The sequence below is a fragment of the Cetorhinus maximus genome, chromosome 8 (genome assembly GCF_964194155.1).
Source record: "Cetorhinus maximus chromosome 8, sCetMax3.hap1.1, whole genome shotgun sequence".
NCBI lineage: Eukaryota > Metazoa > Chordata > Chondrichthyes > Lamniformes > Cetorhinidae > Cetorhinus > Cetorhinus maximus.
The window spans coordinates 44,412,715-44,420,507 of NC_135886.1; positions in this window are offsets into that span (position 1 = coordinate 44,412,715).

Genomic DNA, 7,793 nt, shown 5'->3' on the forward strand with positions numbered 1-7,793 from the left:
GCCAGTTTGCCCATGACTCAAGTAGTAAACCTGAGATTATTACCTTGGAGGTTCTGCTTTTTAATTTAGCTCCTAACTGTTCAAATTATTTCAGCAGAATCTCCTTTCTAGTCCTATCAACGTCAAAACAGAATGAACAGTAAAAGTGGTACTGCAAAATATCAGGTGCCTAAATATGAGGATGGACTATATATACTGATTGTTATGTTACAGAAAACTGAGACAGGATTTTATTGAGGTGTTCAAGACTCTTTATATCAGCAACTTACCTGAGAAACTTACCATGGTCCTGAGAACAATGATGAGGGTATGAGGTAACATTCAGAAAAGGAAAGGTAAACAGACAGGTCTAGGTACTGTATAATTTCATAGAGTGCACGAATGTTTGGAATGAATTGCCCCAAGAAATGATCAAAGCTATTGAATGTAAGAAAGAGTTAGAAAGGCATTTGGCAATGAAATCAACTGAGGGAGATAGGCAGTGAACTGTGTATCCTGTGTTCTGATGCTGAGTTAGTCAGATAGAGTAAAATGCTTTTTTATCAGCAATGTGATGCCAAATAACGGTAACATGCATTTAATTTTGTTTGTGGGCCAAAGTCCCCATTTTACAGCCTACACATCTCAAAAACAAACAAAAAGTCTGAATATAAAAACAAAAAGCTAAAAGCTACTGCGGATGCTGGAAATCCAAAACAAAAACAGAATTACCTGGAAAAACTCAGCAGGTCTGGCAGCATTGGCGGAGAAGAAATCAGTTAACGTTTCGAGCCTTCATGGCCCTTCGGCAGAACTGGAGCATAGTTAGAAGAAGGGAGAAATATAAATTGGTTTAAGGTGGGTGGGGGGGGGGGGGGGGGGGGGGGGGTGGTTGGGGTGGGGGGGGGTTGGTGGAGAGACACATTGAGGGTGTGGTGTAGTGATTGTGGAGATGAGCAGATAATCAAAAGATGTCACAGACAAAAGGGTCAAAGAGGTGTTGAAGGTGGTGGTATTTGTCTGAGAAAAGTGCTAATTAAGAATGGAAGACAGGATATTCAAAGTACAGCTCTAGTGGGGGTGAGGTGGAAAGACTAAAGGTTTTAGTTTTAGATTTAAAAATAATGGAAATAGGTGGGGAAAGAAGAATCTATATAAATTATTGAAAAAAAAAGCGGGGGGGGGGGGGGGGGGAAAGAAACGGGGTGGGGATGGGGGGAGGGGGAGTTTAAGATCTAAAGTTGTTGAATTCAATATTCAGTCCAGAGGGCTGTAAAGTGCCTAGTCGGAAGATGAGGTGCTGTTCCTCCAGTTTGCGTTGGGCTTCACTGGAACAATGCAGCAAGCCAAGGACAGACATGTTGGCAAGAGAACAGGGTGGAGTGTTAAAATGGCAAGCGACAGGGAGGTTTGGGTCTTTCTTGCGGACAGACCGCAGGTGTTCCGCAAAACGGTCGCCCAGTTTGCGTTTGGTCTCTCCAATGTAGAGGAGACCGCATTGGGAGCAACGAATGCAGTAGACTAAGTTAGGGGAAATGCAAGTGAAATGCTGCTTCACTTGAAAGGAGTGTTTGGGCCCTTGGATGGTGAGGAGAGAGGAAGTGAAGGGGCAGGTGTTGCATCTTCTGCGTGGGCATGGGGAGGTGCCATAGGTGGGGGTTCAGGAGTAGGGGGTGATGGAGGAGTGGACCAGGGTGTCCCGGAGGGAACGATCCCTACGGAATGCCGTCAGGGGGGGTGAAGGGAAGATGTGTTTGGTGGTGGCATCATGCTGGAGTTGGCGGAAATGGCGGAGGATGATCCTTTGAATGCGGAGGCTGGTGGGTTGATAAGTGAGGACAAGGGGGACCCTATCATGTTTCTGGGAAGGAGGAGAAGGCGTGAGGGAGGATGCGCGGGATATGGGCCGGACACGGTTGAGGGCCCTGTCAACGACCGTGGATGGAAAACCTCGGTTAAGGAAGAAGGAGGACATGTCAGAGGAGCTGTTTTTGAAGGTAGCATCATCAGAACAGATGCGACGGAGGCGAAGGAACTGAGAGAATGGGATGGAGTCTTTACAGGAAGCGGGGTGTGAGGAGCTGTAGTCGAGGTAGCTGTGGGAGTCGGTAGGCTTGTAATGGATATTGGTGGACAGTCTATCATCAGAAATTGAGACAGAGAGGTCAAGGAAGGGAAGAGAAGTGTCAGAGATGGACCATGTGAAGATGATGGAGGGGTGGAGATTGGAAGCAAAATTAATAAATTTTTCCAGATGCCCATGCCCACGCAGAAGATGCAACACCTGCCCCTTCACTTCCTCTCTCCTCACCGTCCAAGGGCCCAAACACTCCTTTCAAGTGAAGCAGCATTTCACTTGCATTTCCCCTAACTTAGTCTACTGCATTCGTTGCTCCCAATGCGGTCTCCTCTACATTGGAGAGACCAAACGCAAACTGGGCGACCGTTTTGCGGAACACCTGCGGTCTGTCTGCAAGAAAGACCCAAACCTCCCTGTCGCTTGCCATTTTAACACTCCACCCTGTTCTCTTGCCAACATGTCTGTCCTTGGCTTGCTGCATTGTTCCAGTGAAGCCCAACGCAAACTGGAGGAACAGCACCTCATCTTCCGACTAGGCACTTTACAGCCCTCCGGGCTGAATATTGAATTCAACAACTTTAGATCTTAAACTCCCCCTCCCCCCATCCCCACCCCGTTTCTTTCCCCCCCCCCCCCCCGCTTTTTTTTTCAATAATTTATATAGATTCTTCTTTCCCCACCTATTTCCATTATTTTTAAATCTAAAACTAAAACTTTAGTCTTTCCACCCCACCCCCACTAGAGCTGTACTTTGAATATCCTGTCTTCCATTCTTAATTAGCACTTTTCTCAGACAAATACCACCACCTTCAACACCTTTGACCCTTTTGTCTGTGACATCTTTTGATTATCTGCTCATCTCCACAATCACCACACCACACCCTCAATGTGTCTCTCCCCCACCCCCCCCCCCACCCACCTTAAACTAATTTATATTTCTCCCTTCTTCTAACTATGCTCCAGTTCTGCCGAAGGGCCATGAAGGCTCGAAACGTTAACTGATTTCTTCTCCGCCGATGCTGCCAGACCTGCTGAGTTTTTCCAGGTAATTCTGTTTTTGAAAAAGTCTGAATACCCTGGTATCATAACAATACATTTAATGCAATTAAGTTTGATAAAATGTTTGCTAACATTTAAAATGTACTCAAGGCATTATCCACCCCCTTGTTTCTAAGTATTCTTACTTTACCTAGGAGAATGCGTTTGCAATTTGTGGTCTCTGTGACTTATAATGACTCTAAAGTGGTCCATAGGGTACCATGAACAAAGAAACATCCTTCACAAGGGTGCCTGTTCCTCCTTAAATTGCGATATGTAATGGGATATCACAAAAGATTTGGATCAATTGGCAGCTATAAGGAAGAGCTGAACTGGTATTGGTTGAGAAATGTTATAACTCTTTCGAGTCAACCAAATAAACTAAATTAATAAAATTAGGGACAAAAGAAACGCAGTCCCTTAAAGGGAAACTGCGGAAACAAAAGACAAAAATTTAAAGGAAACTTACCAACATTAAATCAAAATGTGATTAAGAGGGTCGATAAAGCATCCCAGTCCCTGTGGTGCCCACCAAGCACGGCAGGCCTCGAGGGTGCCGGCAGACACCGCGTGCTCCCTCTCCAGGGACACCCAGCACCAACATAGCCAGGGAAGAGGAGCAGACAGTCGGGTCGGACGACCAGCACCAACAGGACCTAGTGTTCCTATTCATACAATTCCATAATTATACATGGGTTTACAGAGGAGTGGGCTTGACGTTCCTGACATTTGTGCAAAACAGTTTAAACAGGAGACACTGGCAAATCACAGACATTCTATTAAATATATTAACCCCTCCATCATGGAGCTTCCACTCACGTCTAGCTTATATCTGACATGTTGTAGGGGTTTGTATACACAATCGTGGAAGTGAGGAAGAAAATCACAGTACAGGTAAAGTACCTTGAATCTGGCTACCAGAAAACCGGCAGTGTCCGAAAACTGAACATTCCCCCCCGGCACTGCCGAGCCCACCCGACCCCGCTTGGACTGACTCACCTGACTCGAGCCTGCACTTCTTGCAGCCGACCTAAGTCAGCTCAAAGAGAGTTATTTAAGAGTACTGTACAATCTTGCAATGAATTAAAAACAAAACGTTTTCAGTTACAAGTACAGGGTGTTTTTAGCATCATTTCAGTTTGATTGATCTTATCTCATTTTAAGCGGGATGCGCTGAAGGGAGGGAAGTGGGGGAGGTATGAAAGAGTTATTAAATCCAATGTGTGGTAAGTGAAGTAATATCAGCAGCAACATGACCATTAACCTAAAGTACTTTGCAATTATATCATTTGGTTTTCCCTGTCTCCCCTATTCACTGAATTTTTTCCCCCCAAAAACCGGCAAGTTCTGAAACCCGATATGAACTTGAACCCGAAGTTGCTGGATTTGAGGTACTCTACCTGTATACACATTAAATATAGGAATGCGCAGGACTTAGCATTTACCTCTTTAATAAGCAGACTGACAATACCCATTTCAACATTAACCTTTCACTATGAACTCCTCCAGAAATGACAAGTGAATAAAAATGTGCAACAGGCCAGGTATTTGCCCAATAGACATTATTTGCATTAGATGTCACAGGATTTATTTGAAAACAACAGTACTATCAAATGACAAATTGTGTGTTCCAGATTAACTTTACTTCACACATTACAAACTGGAGATCCCACACAAGTAAGCAGAACACAATGATCATAAACTTACAATATCATCTTGTTGAAGTACAGTTTGCTCCTTCCTGCATCAATGCTTCAATTCATATTAAAATTTCTTATATAGGTAAGGTTATGTCTTCAACACTCTAGGTCCACACAATGTTGGATAGTTCTCATCCTTGTGTCAGGGTGTAACCTTGATGTAGAATACTCCACACTAGTGATAGGGGCAGTACTGAGTTGTAAATTTGAGAGCGACCTGCACAGCCATTTTATTCCATCCATTTGTGGAGTTCCTTTACTTTCTCCTATCATGGTTGGGCTTCCATATCCAGTTCTTGTGCACTGATTCAACATTTCCAAGATATGGTTGCAATTCCTCTAAACTACATCACATATTACAGTGCATTCTCAGTTGAAAATCATACCTTTAATAATAATGCAGCATACATGAAACAGCACTGTCATTTACTTAAGTAAAAGAATTAAAAATGTTACCTACAGCAGTTAAGCTTGCGAGGGTTACAATACACTTTAAGCATTGAATGTGCACGTTTTCCTTTCACGCCATGTCGGAGTGCAACCAGGTGTTCCAAAGCAGGTACAGGCCAAAATGGATTTCATCTTGTTTCTAAGATGGCAACAGCTCACCATTTAAAACTTGCTTCAGCTGAGTGAGCCAGCAGGTCACTTCAGATTAGCAGCAGCTCTGCTATGCCCTACAGCCAAAAATATATGACAAGGGTCACACAATTTTAGAAGGCTTCAGGAATAGTACACATCAATGTTCCATGAGTGTATTTTACAAATATCACTTTCGAAATACTATAGAAATTTGTGGAGAATCAACCTCTTCAGTAATCACAAGTGCAAAAAAGTGTGTTAAAAATAAAGTATTTGAAAGGGAATAAAGTTCACAGACAGCTGCATAAATAAATTGGTAAGGAATTGACAGCACTTCAGCATATGGTATGCTACTAAGAGGGATCACTTCAGTTATACTATAATCTTTATGTTTGGATAAATCTAATGCAACACTACACTGGGGCTGAAATGACAGACCAGTCAAAGGTTATTCATATGCAGTATTATAGCCTGCCTACATCACAAACTAAGCTTGTAAACAAACAATTTTAAATTCACGGGTTATCTTCAAATTTAAAGCCACAGTAAAAATATTTTAGACACTATGGCCTGCTGCAAAACCTACTTCATAAATGGTTCTGTTTTCATTCACACCCTCTAGACCTTTCTTGTTTCTTTACTTGTCCCTTTGGCTTGTTACAATCATCCCTTCTACCACTTAATCACTCCTGCCCTACACCCTACCACAGACTTTCCTCTTAGTATTCCCCACCCGGCTCTGTATCTGTGTATAAACCTTTAAGTCTCTAAATTCTTCTAGTTCTAATGAAAGGTCAGGACCCAAAACATTAACTCTTGATTTTTCTCTCCACAGATGCTGCTGGACCTACTGAACATCCTTTTCTGTTTTTCAGTTCAAATTTCCACTTTTGGCAGTACTTTACTTTTGTTATAGTATTGTTGGTTGTGAATGATTTGCCCATAATACAATTTTTATTGTAATCCTGTGGGATTTCGAAGCATGTCTTAGCTCTGTGCTGCTGCCAGGTTTTGTGTAGTATGCACTGATGGTATAATTGAGAGTGCTGGCCTGGGAGGTTAACTGTGTCATTAATGCACTATAAGACTCAAGACGTCTAGAGTTCATTACGAGCATTATCAGTTTACTGAGGAATAGCTGGCATCTCCTTCAAGCCAGTACCATAATGTCAACAAAACTTTAAATAGAAATTGAAGCCCTTGGGATTAAAGGGACATTGGCTGAGTGACAGAAAGCAGAGAGCAAATAGGAACAGCTGTTTTTCCAGAGAGCAGGAAAGTGTGCCGTGGTGTCCCCAGGGACCACTGCTCCTTTTGATATAATTACCTGGACTTGGGTATACAGGGAATAATGTCTAAGTTTACAGAAACTCAAAAGATTGAGGGGGAGAGTAACAGGCTTGAAGAGGACAGAGACAGACTAGTGAAATGGGCAAACGGTAGATGAGTTTTAAAGTTTGAAGTGCTTCGTTTTTGTACGAAGAATGCCTTGGAGGCAAAGCAAAATAAATGGTATAAATTTAAAGTGGGTGCAGGAACAGAGACAACTTGGGGGAGGATATTTTGCTCTTGCTGGGGCCAGGAATGGAGGTGGGTAGGCACTAAGGCTACTGCTTTCCAAGCTTCATCCCATCCTTGGGCCATTTTTCCAGAGGTGGGAAGGGACACAGCGGGGCTACATGCTGCAAGTAGTTGATTAAGCTCAGTAATAGCCACTTGAAGGAGTCCAGCTAGGACTTTCCAGTCAGCCTCCAGGTCTTCACAGGCAGTGGGGGCCAGTTTAGCTACCTGCAGGCAGCCTCCCTGTGGCAGACTGGGGGCAGCACTCCAGGCAGACTGAGGCCCTTCCTCCTTGCCTAGGTGCAGTAGTAGGCCACCTCCCTCCTGCCACCAACCAACATAGTGGCCCAGTTGCAAAGGCCGTTTTTAATTTTAAATTTGAAAACATTGTAAAGGGTGCCTCCAATTTGGGGTATCCTCTCCCTCACTTGCCACAGCATCCTGTTGCTATTTACAAGCTGGAAGGCCTCCTGCTGGCTCTCCAGCTTCGAGAGCCTGCACGCCAACCTTAATTGGATGGCATGTCCTCCCTCTGGCCATAATTGGCCAACTTGGGGAAAATCAGAAGTAAGTGACATTTGAGCCTGTTGGCCAGGTTTAGAAGCCAGCAGGTGTGTGCATACACAAGTCTTTGAAAGTACTGAGAAGGGTGTTAAAAAGGAAGATGGGCTTTGTAAATAAAGCCACAGGATATAAAAGCAAGGAATCAAATTAGGAGGAATGTCCAGGCCTCAGAGAGAACGTAGAGAAAATGTACTACAATAATACCAGGGATGAAAGACTTCAGTTACATGCAGTTGAGAAACTAAAGTTGTTCTCCTTCGTGAAGGTGGTGAGATTTTATAAAGGTGCTC